A 17,724-nucleotide genomic window follows, 5' to 3' on the forward strand; every position below is an offset into this window, starting at 1 on the left:
CTGCCCCGTCCTGCCCGCCTCTCTCCAGCCCTCACCTGCCCGTCAGCTCCCCCGAGGACACCCTATGTGGCCAGACTCTAGCGCTGAGGCCTGACCACCACCCCTGCCCCGCTAAGCACCCCTCCTGGGCCCCCCCTCCCCCGCTCCCAGCTCTGTGGCGTCTCCACCTGTCACAAGAGACCCAGGGCTGGACGCAGAACCTGCCTCGAGGGCACGAGGCGAGCTGGCCTCAGTGCCGTCACATCTCCTCCGCTTCCCAGTCGCCAGGTGCCTCCGGAGCAGGTGCGGTCCCCTTCACTCGCCATTCCCGGCCTCCCCCAGCTGGGGGAGGGCGCTGGTCTGTTCCAGGTGTGTCTCGGGCCCAGGAACAGCGCCGGCACCGGCGCGTCTTGAGAGGAGTTCTGGTTGGCCACAGCCCCACACGGGGCTTCCAGACTCACACTGCAGGGTGGGAGGCCCCAGAGTGAGAGGACGTCCCAGAATCCCCGGGGGCTGAGCTGTGTCCCCTGCACACCACACACAGGGACACAGGCACATGTGCACACACAGCATGCACGCTGCACGTATTATACATCTACACGCACACACGTGCACCGTCACCCATGAGCACGCGTGTGGGCTCTCACACGCTCTCACCCTGGGCCTGCGTGCCTCCCTGGACAGTCTGTGTGGACAGCGGGGAGCCAGGCCACCCGGCACTGCTGAGGCCACTTGTCTCCACAGCCCCAGGGTTAGGATGGGAGTGTCCTGTGTCCTGACCCCGAGCTTCTGGGCTGGGCCCGTCCGAGGCAGGCAGGCAGCCAGACAGCCACATACGGAAGTGACAAAGGGCCTATACCCTGCAGATATAAACAACTCCTACGAACAATAGGGAAAAGAGGGACGACCCAATAGGACTCGGGCAGGAATCCGAACGGGCACACAGCGAAGGAGGCAGGTCCAAACGGCCGGGGCCCCACGGCAAGGCGTGGGACCGCATGCGCAGTGGGGCACCCGCCGCCCACCGCGATGCCCCACCACCGGCACCCGCCACTCCAGGCCCACCCGAGCGGCCGCACTCCCGGGTTCGGTGAGCAGGCGGGGCGGTGGGACTCGTCACACTGCAGGCAGGAAGGCAAATTACGAGCGACGCGGACAGGGCTGCGTTGGCCACGAGGCTGAGCTGCAGTGGCAGATGTGGTGGGAGCTGGGCACACAAACGAATTTCTTCTGCCACCAGGTGTGGCCATTCCTCGCCTGCTGCAGGTGCGGACAGCTCACTCCCGGAGCCCCCCTGGGGACTGCCGTGGGCGGCTGGGCCCCTCGCCCGAGCCGCCCAGGGTTCAGGCCCACCCAGGGAGGCCGATGGCCCGCGCTGACCGTGGGTGCAGAAGGCCTGCCGGGTCTGAGGGAGGTCCGGGCACTCGGCGCCCCGAAACCACGCCTGTTCTCAGCCCCACCCTCACGCCCGTCCTGTTTTCCCCTGAGAGCCCCCCCACTAGTCAGGGGAACCCCCATTTCAGGCTCTGCTAAGGAGAAGTACATCACGAAATGCAACAATTGCACCTGCAGCCATGTGCGCCGCAGAACACGCGTGCGCACGCACACACACGTGTCAGGACACACGCGAGTTCACGAGCGAAACACCGCCAACTCAGAGCGCCTGAAGCTGTGTTTTCTTCCCACGCTGACCTGTGCAGAGACCGAGCTCCGCGGGAGGGGAGCGCCGCCTGGGCCCCCAGCTCGCCCAGCCGGAGGTCTCTGCCCTCCGGCACCGCGCGTGACGTCCCGTTCCCACTGTTTGCCCGGTGACCTTTGGAGGCAGTCTGCGCGTCAAGCTCAGGAGAGCCACGTGGCATTTCCTTTGAGAGAAGCATTTTATTAAAGGTTCGGCAGGGCCGAAACCGGTCGTTTGAAGGTGCGCGGATCCCTCCGCGTGCGCCGCCTGGGCTCTCACTCTGCGGTCGCCCTGCGGCCCCTGCAGATGCGTCGGAGCAGCCCACGTGCTAGGCCGTTACCTGGCCTGCGACCGCTGGCAGCAGAGCACAGGGAGACCTTTTCTGAGACAGTTAATTAGCAAGTCTTATGTTCAGTTGTCCCCTGGAAGACACTGCCACACCCGCCCCAGGGCTAGGGGTCTACCTGCCCCTTTCTCCTCCCCAGGGCTCTGGGTCACAACTGCCACCACCAGGGCCACCATCCCTGGGGAGGGGACTGAGGCGCCGCACCCTCCCCACAGATCAGGACCCCGAGAACCAACCCCAGTGCTTCGGTGCCAACCTGCCGGGCCGCACGGAGGCTCGCCCGCAGCTCGGCAAGATGCCAGGGCAGGGAGCCGCCCCGCCCCGCCCCGCCGGGCCACTAGCCCCTTGGTAGGTGGGGGGCAGCCAGGTAGGGGCAGGCGCCTGACGGCTCTTCAGGTGATCCTCACGCTGAGCAAGGTGGCCCTCATGCCCGGCCGTGGATGGAAAATGTCAGAGTACTTCGATTCAGTGAGTCTGGCTCGATGCCTGTTAGCATTTTAACAAAATGGAAATATCAGTCAGTGCACCTGGGAAGGGCAAGTTCTGTTTCGTGAAACATGTGTTTCAAGTGTGTGTGTGTGTGTGTGTGTGTGTGTGTGTGCATGAGAGAGAGAGAGACAGAGAGATGGAGAGACAGAGACGGAGACTGAGGGAGGGACAGAGACACAGACAGACGGAGACTGAGGGAGGGGAGGGGGAGACAGGCCTTTGCAGGTCAGGCTCAAAGACCCAGCGGCCTGGCCTTGCCGTGCCGAGTGATCATCTCCCAGCAGTGCCCACAGCCCCCAGGGGGCCGCACTCTGCCCCTCCAAGCAGGCCAGTGAGCGGATCCCTGAGTTGGGGAGGGGTGAGGCCCAGAGCAGGCACCTCCCAAGTGGCACATGGGGTCGCCAAGGGCAAGGTGGCAGGGGATTTGAGAAGAGCAGACCTCACTTGTCCCTGGGGCAGCGGAGAAGGTGGTGGCTGACGTGTGACGCAGTGGAACTGCGACGGTGTCCAGCGAACTGGGGGTGCTGTGTGACCCCGTTTCTCTGTGCAGGGCGCCCCTTAGTGTGCTGTGTACAGCTGTCTGCAGTGGGAACCTGGGACTCCAGGGCACAGCCAGCAGTGCAGACCTGCTAGGTGTGGACGGGCCACAGCAATGTAGACGCCAGGACATTCTGCCCCCAGCAGCCCCCTGCCCTCCATCTGCAGGGGTGGCCTGCGCATGGGAGGCTGTCCCTTTGAGGACACCAGCCTCCTCCGGGGTCCTTGAGCGCAAAATACCACAAACCCTATTTGCTTGGAAAACGCGCTCTCCCAAATTGAATGCATAAAACTTCCGTTTATGTAACTGAACTTTAAAAGTCAAGCCACCCGTGCACTCAATGTATTTACCTAGAATTTAAATAATTTTACTTATTCCGGAGCTAAGTTCCTCTTGCCTTAAGTTATTTGTTGTGTAGACGAAGGGTTGCGTCACACAGAACATTTACTGGGTTGAAATTTGAATGGTAAACGCATTTTCCATATCCCCATTCAAACTGTGTGCGCAGCCGGCAAACCCCATGGGCCATCGCGGGAGCTGTTCCCCGTCTGGATCAAAGGTTCGGATTTGAGTAGCTTTTCCACAGACGTGTTCGAAGATGCATCACCGCCCGTCAGCTGGTAGACGTTCTGAGACCCCTTAAGCCTTTCTCACACAGAGAAACTAAATCTACAATTCGAAAATGTCCTGTCACCCCACAAGACGACCCTGTTAAAAGCTTAGGTGAAGATAGGGGAACTCGCCTACGGATCCGTTCCGCATGGCGGCGCTCCGAGGTGTCCCCTCGCTGCTATGTCTCAATGGGGTGCTGGGACCCCACGTTCCGCCCCGCACGCCGTCCACTCAGGGGGGTCTGAGGAGGAAGCTGGAGGGCGTTAGGCAGGGCTGGGGCCCGCTGCCCAGGTCGGTGGCTGGCTCTGCCACTCCACAGTGAGACCCCTGACCGCCTGGGCCTCAGGGGCCGGCTGGCCGGGCTCCAGCTTTTGAAGGAAAAGTGAGTTAGAGCGGGACGTGCCCAGAGCAGCCCAGGTGACAGGGCGGTGAGCACGTCGCTGTCTCTGGCAGCTCCGCACGGTGACTCAGCCGAGCCCACCTCACTGCGGCCAGGGGAGACACGCCGTCTCCAGCCCGGTCACTCGTCCTCCGATTCCTACCTAGAAACGCAAGTCTCTGAATCGGTCAGCTGGCTGTCATTCCGTGTCTGACCACAGCACTGTCATTGCTCTGTGGGTAGTGTCGGTCACTCCGACACGTTCCCTGCTGGCTTGGCCAAGGTGCCGGGAACCCACGGGCACCGCTAGGCACTGGGCACGTGGCTTTGCCAGGTAGAGCCACAAAAGTGTCCACAGCAGCTGACCGGGACCCCTTGGACGTGTGCCTTCCACAGGCCGGCACCCCCACTGGACGCCTGCCTGGTGAAGGGGAGAACTCCCTGCCACCCACTCCTGTGGGGTCCTAGGGGGTGACTGGCAGAGCCCTGGAGCTCCTGCTGGTGCCGACACCAGACAGAGGGCGCTTCACCCTGAGGCCACACCCCACGCCCGCCCAGAGCCCGCTGCCTTCCTCCTGGCTGCTCCTGGCTGGAGTCAAAACACCACCCAGCCATCCCAGGCAGGGGCCGATTGCCCAGCCACTCCTGGGACTCAGGACACGGCTCAGGCTCCTCCCGCCCTCGCCCCCGACAGTCTTCCCAGTGGGCTGCAGTGCCCCGTGGGTCTCAGTGAACAACAGCAGCAGGGGGCAAACAGGGGGGCCAGGAGGGCGCTCAGGGCCACTGCAGGTCACTGCAGGCCAGAGGGCTCCGTGTCCCCGGAGGAGCGCCCCCCAGCCGGGCGTCTGAGTGCTTGGGGGCCCTGGCGACCACTGCCCTTCCTGTGTTCAGGCCCTGGGGCCAGCAGGGTCCACATGTGCTCAGCGCTCGGTCAGGGAGGACACGCTGAGTGGCGGCTCAAGACAGCGCCCGGCCAGGAGGCCCAGGGAGAGGACGGCTGGGCAGCCGGGGACGCTCCTCACGGTCTCCACTCCCCACACACGATGGTCACTCCTGGCAGGGCCGCATTTGCCCCCAAGTTCTTGTGCTGGGGTCCTGGTCCCCAGGGCTGTCAGGTGACATGATTTGGAGATGGGGTCTTTGTGAAGATAGGTGACGAGGCATGCTGGAAGGGGGGCCACAGCACTGGTGCCCTCGCGGGCGTGGAAGTTTGGACTCAGACGCTCACTAGGAGCTGCCGAGTGAACATAAGGGTGAAGATGGTGGGGGCGGGATGCGCAAGCGCCTCGGGACAGCAAGGCGGGCGCTGCGGAGTCCCGGAGCAGCCGCCTCCCGACGGGAAGGAAGCAGCCCTGCTGGGCCGGCCTGGGACTCCCGGCTGCAGGAGGGGGTCAGGCCGCCCGGGCCCTCCGCCTCCTCTCCCCGCTTTGCCACTCACTGAACACACAGGACACCCTACCAGGTGCCTGGCGGGGACGCAGCCGGCCTGGGAGACCTGGCCGTGCCCTGGGGGTGTCACAGCCCACCGGGGAGTCCCCTGGCTCCAATAACCGCCCCAGCAGACGCACAGGCGCCACCGTAGGCAGAGCCCGGCGTGAGCACAGCCAGCGGGATGCAGAAGAGGCTCTGCGGCCGCGGTTGCCACGCGGGAGGAGGGAGACGTGGGAGGGAAGGCGCCCCCACCGACGCCCCTGCAGGCGGGGAAGCCCCGCGCGCTCTGTGGTCCCGCCCGCGTCGCGCCCGGCCGGCCCCCAGCCCCGAGGCGGCGACGGCAGTGTCGCCCAGGCTGCAGGAGGAGGCCAGCGGAGGTGGAGGGCGGGCCAAGACAGCAGCCGAGGCGACTCTTCTCAGACAAACGGAAAGCGCCGCGCGGGCAGGAGGAGGGCGGCGCCCGGAGCCGGTTCCGTTCAGTTACACGCAGTGCAAGCTGCGCAAGCGCCGGCCGCGGAGCCAGGTGTGTCTCGGGCGGGTGGAGGGCGTCGAGGGCCTCCGGGAAGCGGGCGGATGCCAGTGACCCGCACCGGGGAGGTCCTCCACGCCAGGACGGTGGCTGCGCCTGCGCCCAGGGGCGCGGTGCTCCTCAGTTGTCTCCCGAGCAGGGGCCCCTGCGAGGCCCCGCCGGAGGGCCGCCCCGACCCTGGCGCCCACGGGCTTACTCTGCGCGCGCAACGCTGGCGCTGCATGCGGAGCCGCCCGCGCTGGCGGCCCGAGCGCGCAGACACCTGTCTGCCACGGGCACTGGCGTCGGGCTAGGGTAGCTGTCACGCAGCCAGGTGAGTGACGTAGCTGTGTGGGCGTGCACCGGTGTGTGGGCGTGCACCGGTGTGCGCATGCGCGTGCACGGTGTACACGTGCTCCTGAGTGAGCAGGGGCGGCGCTGCCTTGGTGCCGGGGGAGCGAGTGCCCACCCATTCCCATCGTCTTCCCTCCGGCTGCCTCTTGGCAGGGATGCTAGGCCACTGCCTTCTGGGAGGTTAGTTTAGTTAGAGCCGGAGGACCTGGGGGAGCAGGTGCAGGAGTAGGTCACACATGCCAGGCTCAGCCCCTGTGTCCCCCACTGGGGGCCAGCACTGCTGTCTCCTTGGCACCTGGGCTCCCAACCCGTGGCCTGAGTCCCCAGCATGCCCTCCCCCTCCCCCTCCTACCTCAGCGCCCCTACCAGGCTGGCCAAGGTCCACCTGGCCAGCACCCAGGTGAGATGGCCCGACACCGGACCCCAGGCCAGCCAGATCTCTGGACAGCAGTATTTAAACAGTGTGCAGCAAGACAGACAGGACGCTGTGCCCCAGTTAGGACGTTTGCCTTGCACGGAGCCATGAGTTAGCGACCCTGGAATTACCCCGAGTGCTTCGTGGAGCTGAGCGAGGGAGCAGACACGCTGTGGGTAATCAGCCGGGTACATAATTTCGCGTAATTTCCAGGCCCTGCAAAGACGAGAACGCAGGGCCCTCGTTCGGAACTCATTAAGGGTTCCAGGACGCGACAGCAGAGGGTGACACGAGCCGTTCTGCACTGGAGAAGGTGACGCTCACCTCAGAATCGGGTCACAAACGCAGAAGGACCATCAGACGGCCAGAGACAGGCGCTGCGTGATCTCGCTTGTACGTGTAATCTGGAAAAAACGCAAACTCATAGAAAAAGAGGCATGCGTGGTTACCAGAAGTGCGGGTCGGAAGAAGGGGTCGAACGGTGCAGACGCCCGGCTCTGAGGTGGGCGAGGCCCGGGTGTCGCGTCCAGCCCGGGGATGACAGCGCCCGCGGCTGCGGGGCACACAAAGCTGCTCGGAACGCGCCCTAGGAGCTCTCGTCACAAGGAAAAACATTCTTTTTCTTCTTCGTATCTGCATGAGGCGACAGATGTTAACTTCCTGTGGCCGTCAGCTCACAACGTACACCAGTCCGGCCATCATGCCGTGCACCGTAAACGTTACATCGGTTCTGCCTCGATAAACGATGGAGGAAAATAAAGCTATGGACAGCTAAGGTAAGTAATGATAACGTGAGATTCGAAGTCCCGACAGCGCCAACCGCTGATGAGAACGCAGAAAACTGGACCTCCTGCCCGCCGCGGCGGGAAGGCCAGGACGCAGCGGGGTGGTGGGGACGGGCCGGCCGCCTGGCAAGCAGCTTGGCGACAGCCGTTCGCGGGGCTCGTCGGCGTGTTGACGTCAGAACACAGAAGGTGACGAGAAGTGGGGCGCGGGCTCGGTCCCCTGCCCATGAGATGATGAGGGAAAGTAGTGCCTTTGCCGTGGGGAAGCCTGGCACGCCTGGCACCAAGCCCTACCGGACGACACGCTGGGAGAGCACTTCCTGTTGAGAGGGCCCGGCGGTCTGTGGGCTCCGGTCCCTGGCCCTTCCCGACGGTGGCCATGAGGAAACCCGCCTGGGAGCCTGTGCACCCAGAGACAGCCAGCGCCACCAAACGTGTCAAGACTGAGGGACTGTCCTCTTGGAGGAGGCCCAGGAGACGTGACACCGACCCGGGATAGGACGCCAAGGTCAGGCTGCGGGCGAGTCACGTGACCGCCTCGCAGAGCAGCGTCCCTCAGCCACGTGAGCGGGGCCGGGGGCCTTGTGGCAGGACGGCCCGGAATTCTCTGTACGGCTTTTGTAGCTTTTTTCGTAAATCAGAAATGATTTCAAAATGAAAAGCCAGAGCATGAAAACATTAGCACGCGTGTCTTCTTTTGTCCTTTGAGGAAAAGGACACTAAGGACGAACCTCGCGGTGCTGTGTTCGACACCATCGGGACACTCCTTTCACCTGTGTGGCCCTGTGACTGCCACTCACGCACGGCGGTGCCCGTGTCCCTGGTGTACCCCAGACCCACGATCGCCCCGAACCCGAGAACGCGGCTCTCTTTGGAAAGGTCTCTGTAGGTGTAACTAGTTAAGACGCGGTCGTACTGGGCCTTTCGTCCCCACGTGAACTGAGGGGCAGTTTGCCAATGGCCACAAAATAACTTGCCGGGGTTTTGGTTGTGTTTCATGTTAAACGGTGGCATTCGTTGCTCGTCATTTACTCTTCTGAACTGTGAGTTGCAGTGGGCAAGGGCCCCCCCCGCGCCCACCCCGATATCTAGGCTTTCACTGTGTTTCCCGCCGGAGCTCACGTGACCCTTTTTACGTTTGGCTCTCTGGCCCTTTGGGGGTTGTTCTGGCGTCGCGTGTGAGCTAAAGATTCAGTTTTACCCCTTTTGGGAGGGCTAGCCAATTGTACCAAAAATATCAGCATCAGAAGCCCGTCGTTTGCCACCTTTACCATCTGCCAAGTCGCCGCCTGCGTTCAATTCTATTTCTGTAGATTCTATTCTGCTCCATTGGTCGGACTGTCTAAACACCAACATTTTGAATATTTAGATGAATTTTCAAAAGAATTTATAAAGAAAACCTTTGTCTCTATCCTTTTTTTGTCCTGTCGGGTGCTGACGCCCTGTGATGCAGACAGTTCCCGGGCCGCCCGTGTTCTCCAGTGAGCAGAATGCGGAGACGGGCAGAGGGAAGTCCTCCCACTGTGACGAGCATGTCCCAAATCCTGCAAACTCCACTTCCCAGGCCAAATCTACCACTTCCCAGGCCAACCCAGCAAGTCTCTCCAGCGAATCGACTGGGCGCTTATTTTATGTGGAGGTGACGTTAACCAGGGTCCAGCTTCTCTTTTAAGTCATTATTTCAGATTTGTCACTTAGGCTAAGTGTGACGAGGGCCACCGCGTATCCTCTCTGACCGGCCCCAGCCTACCAGGATGAACTCGCCACGTACGGGAAGTGTAGGGTCAGCACATACTCACCCCCCTCCCTTAATTCTAGGGACGATGCGCCACCTGCTCCGTGCGGGAGGGGAGGGTCCCATGTCACTGTCATACGTTCAGTTCACATGTCCAGCTTCCGACAGATATTTCTTCTTTCCGGTCCCTTTGAGCTGAATTGGCGAGATGACGCCGAGGTTGCCCTTAGGGCCCCGCAGACTTGCTGTCACTTCTCGGGGTGGCACGTGCTTGTCCTCAACAGGGTGATCCACCCTCGTGTCCTGCTGGTTGTCAGAGACCATTGATTCTCAGTCTCATCAAACTCAGCGCCCGCCTTTAATAACAAAAGCAACCATCAGCTCGTTCCCCGTATCCAGGGGTCTGTCTCTGGTTTGCTTTGTTTATTCATCTGTGGCGGCTTTTCAGACCCACGTGTGAGTACAGTCACGTGGTATTTGTCTTTCCCTGTATAACGCATATTTCACAGGGCACTCTTGCTCTGCTGAAATCAAATTCAGGGGCGATGTTACCTGCTGCAAGCACCTGCGGGGGGCGTTGTGCACACCTCCAGCACGTCTGAGGCGGCCATGGGTCCCCCAGTGGCCTGTGACCTCGCTCCTGGGAGGGTCTGTGTCCTTGCACCTGGGTTTCCAGGTGGTCGGTGCAGAGCTGTGACGACTGCACTTGGTCTAGGGGGCAGTGGCACCGACAATGAGAGCCCAGGGCAGGGACGCAGGGCAATGTCAGCACAGACCACGGGGTAGTGGCACGAGGCGTCAGACAGGGCCACCTCGAAACGCCATCCTCCCACCCCAAAAAGCCATTCCCATGAGCTCCTCGGCTTCGAACATGTCTGAGTCACCGTGTGTTCCAGAAAACAGTCTATTGTTTATTCAAAAATAGGTTCCCTGAGGTACCGCAACCCCCAGCATGACTCTAAGTCCCTGAAAGCTCTGTGGGAAGCCAGCCTGGCTTTGAGCAGGTGACAGCAGGGCTGTGTTCTACGGCTGCACCCCGTGACCTCACTGGTCCCCCTCTCGGGAAATCGGACGCCGGTGAGGGTGAGGCCAGGCGGGCCATCAGTACCTTACCGAGGGCGCTGGAACCAGCGGCCCTGCTGACTGCCTGGAGAGGCCACGGCTATGTGGTTCCTGAGTGCCATCCTGCCCTGCTCCCGCCCCCCAGGGATGGTCAAGCTGCCCCACCACAGGGGGGGGCGCTGGGGGGGGGACACACGATGCTCCCTCCAGTGGATCCGGCTGTGGGTGACAGGGCCCCACGTCCCCTACCCCCTCCTTTAACCTTCAAAACAGCAATGACCATGGTGACACTTTGGCGGGGGACTTGCAGTGGTTTTAGGGCGCTGTTCTGGGAAGAACTATGTCCCTTTACATGCAAAGCCTCAACCCCTAGGACCTCAGAGTGTCACTGAGTTTGGACACAGGGTCTTTAACGAGGTAATCCAGCTAAACAAGGCCACTCGGCTGGGCCCAACCCCCCGACCGGCGTCCACGTAAGAGCGACCAGGACGCCGCGGGTCGGGACGCAGCGTGAGGACGGCGCGTGCTCCCAGAGAGCCGTGGCGGCTCACGCCCGGGTGTCCCTCCGTTCGGCTGGGCTCAGTCCTGCGGACCCCATGACGGAGGGGCGATGGCCCTGATTCCGGGGAGGTGGCCCGGGGGAGGGAAGGGACCCCGTGCGCGCCCGACCGGAGCAGGTGCCCACCCCGAGCAGGTGCCCACCCCGAGAAGCCCGGCGCGGTCCTGTTCCCCTCGCCTCTGTCGCTAGGTGGCGCCCACGCTGCATTTTCGCGGTTCCGCGAACCCACAAACTCACCAAGACCCGATTTTCCGAACGAATCCCGGGGGCGCTGAGGTGACAGGTCCTGGCGGCCACTGCGCGCCCGAAGCAGCCGGTGCCGCGCGGGGCGGGCGCAAGGGCCGCAGCCCTGTTCACACGGGACGACCACGACGAGTCTCGGCCCCCGCACCCGGGTCGGCAAACCCCTAGCCTGTCACCACGCTGGTGGCCGCCCCTGGGGCAGAGATGTGGTGACATCCCATAAAAGTGCGTGTGCCCTGGCCGCTGGAGTCAAGGCCACCACGTCTGAGTCTGTCCCAAAGATATACTGTCAAAATATATGAGAAAATGTACATTCGAGGTTATGCTTTAAAGCCCTGGTTTTAATAGCTAAAGCCTGGAAACAACCCAAACGTCCGTCTGTATAAAGATGGTTGAATAAACGGAGGCACCCCCACAGAACAGAAAAAGATGCGCTGTAGGAAGATACAAGGACCATCCTTGTTTATCATGTGGTGTTTTCTCCAGGACATAGAAAAATAATTAAAAAAAAAAAAAAACTCAGAGGAACACCTGGAGTTGAAATATGTAACGTCCGAAATGAAAAAGTGCACAGGGCGAGCTTAACGGCTGTTGGAACCTGCAGAGAAGTATCAGCGCATCGCATCAGAAAGTGTTCAGACCTGAGCACGGAGCGGGGAAAGCGAAAAACAGCATCAACCTGTGTAGCGTGAATACAACTAGAGCCAAAAAAGAGGAGGCAGAAAAATATATTTGAAGAAATTTGCTGCGACATTTTCAACTTTGACAGAACTCACGCATTGCATAAGTTCAATAAGCCTCAAGCGGGACAAGCAAGGGAAGCCACACTGCACACACCGGCAACAAGCTGCTGAGAACGACCAGTTTTTAAAAACGTCCTAACAGCGGCTGAAGAGATAGACACACTGCAGACAGAGAATCAAACGTTGGGGTAACCGCCCACTTTTCATCAGAAACAGTGCAAGCCGGAGACAGTGAAACAATACGCTTTAACGCGCTGGGAGAAAAAACGCCCAGCGAACTACAATGCTATATGGAAGCAAATTAAAAACATTGTCATTCAAGCAAGGGTGACAGAATTCACCACCGGTAGCCTACGTAACAGGAAATGCTAAAGGAAGTAATTGAGATTAAGAAATAAAAACCGGCTAGAAGCCGGGATACACACGAAGGAGCCGAGAGCAAATAAATATATGTATAGGTAGAAAATACATCTTTGCTCATTTTAAGTTCATTTAAAAGAGAACAGACTGTTTGAAGCGAGGATAATACGGAGCCGGCGGCACTCTGGACGGGAAACGTAGGGTCTAAAGAAGGAAGGGGAAGCCGAACGGGACTTTCTGACGCCATTACCACCTGCGCGCGACGCAGTCCGCTTTGCAGGCGGCCTGGGCTCCGGTGAAGCTGCATGTCGACGACTGCAGCAAGACCCCTAACCACAGAAAAGGCCCAGCTGAGGGGCCAAGAAAGGCGATGCATTTAAATCCCCGAAAATACAAAAGGAATGAGAACAAAGAGGGCAGAAAAATAGGAAAAAGAACAAAGAATTAATGGGACCAATAGAAAACGTATTAATAACTACGCCACGTTTAAATGATGTAACACCCTAATTAAATGGCAGATTGTCAACCAGAATCTAAAAAGGAAGAACTCCAGACCGCCTCCAAGAAACGCGCTTCAAACGTAAGGTCACAGAGAGGTCGAAAGAACAGAAAAGGACGCGCCAGGGAAAGACCTGGGGAGCGAGCAGGCGCCCTGATGCTGACGGCGAGCGGGCTTGTGCCCAGGGGCTTCACCCGGGGCGAAGGCCAGTCCAGAATGACAGAAAGGTCAGTTCTTCGAGAGGACATATCAGTCCTAAATTCGTATGCACCTAATACCAGAGCTTCAAAACAAATAAAGCAAAAACCAACAGAAATGGAAAGAGAAGACAAAAAGCACTCATCAGAACAGTGCGACCAAACTGGATGCCATAAAAGGTATGCATTTTCGCTCCTTGGTAGACGCCATTAAGAATATAAGACAAGCCATACACTGGCAGAAATATTCACAGTACACGTATCTAACAATACGTTTACTAACAAAATATTCACTTTCAGAAGATATGAGAATATAGAGAATGCCGTGAACTCTCGCAACCCAACCATCTGACAGTTAACAACCCAATTTTCTAAATGGGAAAAAGATTTGGAAAGAAACTTCGTAAAAGACGACGTATGAACGACCAGTAAGACACAGAAATGCTCGACATTATTCGGAATCAGGAAAATGCCAATTAAAACGGCAGCGGGGAATCACTATACTCCTACGACGAGGAACACGCTTTAAAAGGCAGAAAATACACGTGTTGGTTTTAAAGCAACTGAGACTCTCGGAACTTGCAGGCAGCAATGCAAAACAACACGACTGTGCTGGAGAACTGTTCGGTAATTTCCTGCGTTAAACACTTCTCTTATGACCCAGAAATCCTGCTGCCAGGTATTTAAGAAAGAGAAGCGCACAGACATGACGGCGACAGACCTGCACTCCCATGCTCGCGCAGATGTTTCGCGTAGCCCACACCGGGAGCGTCCCCAGCATCCTTCATCACTGGGACGTTTGCAGCGAGCTGCGCTGCGTGCAGGCAGGACCGCATCTGACTGCCCTCGCTTTGTCAAGCAGGCCTTGTGAGTGACCTCGGATCTCGAAGATGTGTTGGTCCCAAGTCCCCAAATGTCACAGAGACTTGTAGCTGACCTTCTAGAAAGCCACGCACGGCCTTCTTATAGTTCCGGAGGCAGGAGTAGCCGGACACCCGGCTTTGTTGACACTTCTTGTCCCCGCTCGCCTATAAATATCTGTGTCTGGGACAGAATTCAACATGGATCAGAACTCAGTCTGAGAGAGAGGAGAGGGGTACGAAGCTGCACCCCAGAGCTCCGGGACTTTGCAGCCCATCCTTGAGGCTGCACCCCGGCCTTCGGGTGCCACGAGCCCCCCAACCTGGGAGTCCTGCCAGTGCCCGCTCTGCCGAAGCAGAAGCGGCCGGTCCTTGTTCCTCGCAGCAGCCCTCCCTGCGTGGCCCAGGCTAGGCCGGTGAGGGCAAAGCCACACGGCGTGGAGCAGCCTGGTCCTGAAGGGGACGTGTGGCAGGAGCACAGGGCATGAAGACAGCTTGGGGACAGAAGATGGGCATGCGACTCAAGCAGGGCCACCTTGCAAAGGGCTGGTAGGCCTGCCAAGCAGGATGGATTTTACACTCAGCGTAACAAGAGTCAGTAAAGGGCTTCGGACGGGACAGATGTGCTGAGCAGTGACTGCACGGTGAAGGGCAGAGACCGGGGTCTACACACCGTGCCAAGGGCCGACCCTGACCCCAACAGAGCCATGAGCAGACTCTACACGGGAGAGTAACCGAGCAGATGATGGAGTGAGAGACGGGGCAAGTCTGAGGGCCCCAGAGTTTCTGGCCCAGATTCCCAGGCTGGGTGGCCCAGAGCAGCCACTGTGCTCGGCTCCAGTGCCTTGCCTTTTGGGGGGGGGGGGGGGGGTCCACATCCCTCTCGTCGTCAACAAATCCCTCTCCCACCTGCTCGGAGCCACCGCTCGGTGCGTTCCTCCCTGGGCTCCCACCCTGAAGGAACTGCCCCTCCTCTGAAAACCCTCGGCAATTTATCGGGGCTTTACCAGCACCTACCATTTCTATAAATGCCTTATGGTGTTTTTAGTGTGTGTCACAGACAGACAGAGGACAAGAGAAGGCCATCCAGAGAATGGACCACGGGCAGGCAGCCCTGAGCGCTTTGATGAGACCGGAGAGCTCATGCCACCCCTGGGCTAACCGGGAAGAACATCCAGTGCCACCAAGCTCTGGAAAACAGGGACAAGTTCCAGTCCTCCCTGGGCCCCTGCCCGCTTCTCCCTGCAGTGGGCGGGGGTTGGCTAGAGATAGCGGTCGGGAGGCCCCTCACTGGCACTGGCTCCTTTAGTGGCGCTGAGGGGCCCTGGTCATTCTATTCCAGTAATCTGTACTTTCTTCAATACCGCCCCCGCCCCACGGAGTTTATGTTGAAAAAACAACAGAAACTGTTCCAGAACTGGAGCGTTTCGGTGCTCGGGGTGCTCCGCTGAAGGAGACAGGGTCGTCTTTAGGAATTTTTATTGACTTGAAGCAAGTAAAGGACACGGGGACTCACATCCCAAGCTCCGTCTCCCAGCTGCTTATGCACTACTTGGTTAATTACGCATCAATTTCTTCTTCGCAGCTGGCCACATCTCTGGGTCAAGTTCATGCTGCCCCTGCAAAATCCTGTGCCACACTTCAGCATTCAGCAAGAATGCATTTAGTCATGTGGCCAGAAAAGGGCCACATAAGAAACCTGACAAGCTCAGCGGAGGCCACCTGGCGGGCCCTACAACCTCAGAGACCGAATGTAAACGCATAGGCGGCCTGAACACACCAAAGCGGGTCGAGGCAGGTAGTCACATCCTAGGCCTGTGGCTTCCTTGACAAAGGTCAGCCTTTAAGTGAACCTGTCCATTGTCTTCGTGCATCTAGGATAGTACCTCCGAAATGTGAGAGTAAGCTCCTTCTCCAGACCCCTCAGGGCGCACCTCCCATGGGGACCACAGAATCCCTCCCGGTTGGTTACCTTGTTCCCCAAATACCATTTCTGTGCTGTAAATATTATCCTGCACCCACCAGTGTAAAAAAGTACATGTCTCTCCATTGTGCCTTTTTTTAAAAAATAAATTCATTTAGTTTCAAGTATACAGGACATTGGTTAGAAATCTATAATGTTCATAAAACGATCCCCCAAATTGCACCCCCCTCCCCTGGCCCTTCGCCCAGCCATATTAATGCTGACTGCATTCCCTCTGCCGTGCTCCCCATCCCCGTGACCATCTATCAACTACTGAATTATACTTCTTTAACCCTTCACCCCATTCTCCCAGCCCCCCAACCACCCTCCCCTCTGTCCATCACCTAATTGTCCACTATATTTGAGTCTGTTTTTCGTTAGTTTTTTGTTCCTTAGATCCTGCATATAAGTGAAATCATATGGTATTTATCTTTCTCTGACTGACTTATTTCACTCAGCATAATAACCTCTAGGTCCATCCATGTCATTGCGAATGGTAGGATTTCATTTTTTTATGACTGAGTTAATATTCCATTGTATATATGAACCACAATTTCTTTATCCGATCGTCTGTTGATGGGCATTTAGGTCGCTTCCATATCTTGGCTACTGCAAACTGTGCTGCCGTGAATACTGGAGTGCACAGATCTTTACAAATTATTGTTTTGGTTTTCTTTGGACAAATACCCAGAAGTGCAATTGCTGGGTCAAAAGATATATCCATTTTTAATTTTTTGAGGACGCTGCCTACTGTTTTCTATAGTGGCCGTACCAATTTGCAACCCCACCAACAATGCACGAGGGTTCCCTTCTCTCCGCATCCTCGCCAACACTTGCTGTTTTTTGAGTTATTGATGATAGGTATTCTGACAGGTGTGAGGTGCTGTCTCATTGTGAAGACAAAGGAGGTAAGAATATATAATGGGGTAAATACAGTCTCTTCAATAAATGGTGTTGGAAAATTGGACAGGTACATGCAAAAAAAGAAGCTGGACCACCTTCTTACACCATGTACAAGAAGAGACTCAAAGTGGATTGCAGACTTAAACATAAGACTCAAAACCATAAAACTTTTAGAAGAAAGCATAGGCAGTAAACTCTCCGATATTCCTAACAGGAATTTCTTTTCAGCTGTATCTCCTCAGGCAAGGGAAACAAAAGAAAAAAAATAAATGGGACTACATCAAAATAAAAAAGTTTTTGTACAGCAAAGGAAACCATCAACAAAACAAAAAGACAACCTACTGTTTGTGAGAAGATATTCGCTAATGATACATCTGATAAGGGGTTAATTCCCACAATACATCAGGAACTTATACAACTCGACTACAAAAAAAACAAGCCAATTAAAAAATGGGCAGAAGACCTGAACAGATACTTCTCCAAAGAGGAAATCTATTTGGTTAACAGACATGAAAAGATGTTCAAGGTCGCTATTCATCAGAGAAATGCAAATTAAATCCACTGTGCCTTCCGATACAATTTCGGAGTTTCCTGCTTTGCCTTCTGCCTCCGTCACCTACCACCAATGAAGCTCACATAACTCCCCCCTCATGTCTTTGACGCTAAATGTATAAAATAAGCTGAAAAACTGCCATTCTCCTAAACGTTTTCTCAATCCGTTGAGATTTTTGCCTCCTGGCAATTGTCAGTCTGCCTCAAACGAACCCATAGAAATTCTCTACAGGATTGGGCGTCGCTTAAGCTGACGTTCAGCAGCGCCCGGCCGGAGACCCTCGGCCCACCTAACGAAGCCACCATGAAACAGGCATCTCCTTGCGGTGACTCTACTGGCAATTTTTCTCGTTAACTTTTATCCTGACTCATCCCAGACGTAGGGCAGGAAGGACACTACAGAATCTCTGTGTCTCCGTCATCCCGGTCCCCGAAGGTTAACTGTTCTCCCCACTTGAGGGTCCCCGGGCCTGGAGCTACCACGGCACGCACGGCCGGTGCCCGCGCTGTCCGGTGGGGGAGGCTCCGGACCCC

Source organism: Pteropus alecto, unplaced genomic scaffold (assembly GCF_000325575.1).
Source record: "Pteropus alecto unplaced genomic scaffold, ASM32557v1 scaffold137, whole genome shotgun sequence".
NCBI lineage: Eukaryota > Metazoa > Chordata > Mammalia > Chiroptera > Pteropodidae > Pteropus > Pteropus alecto.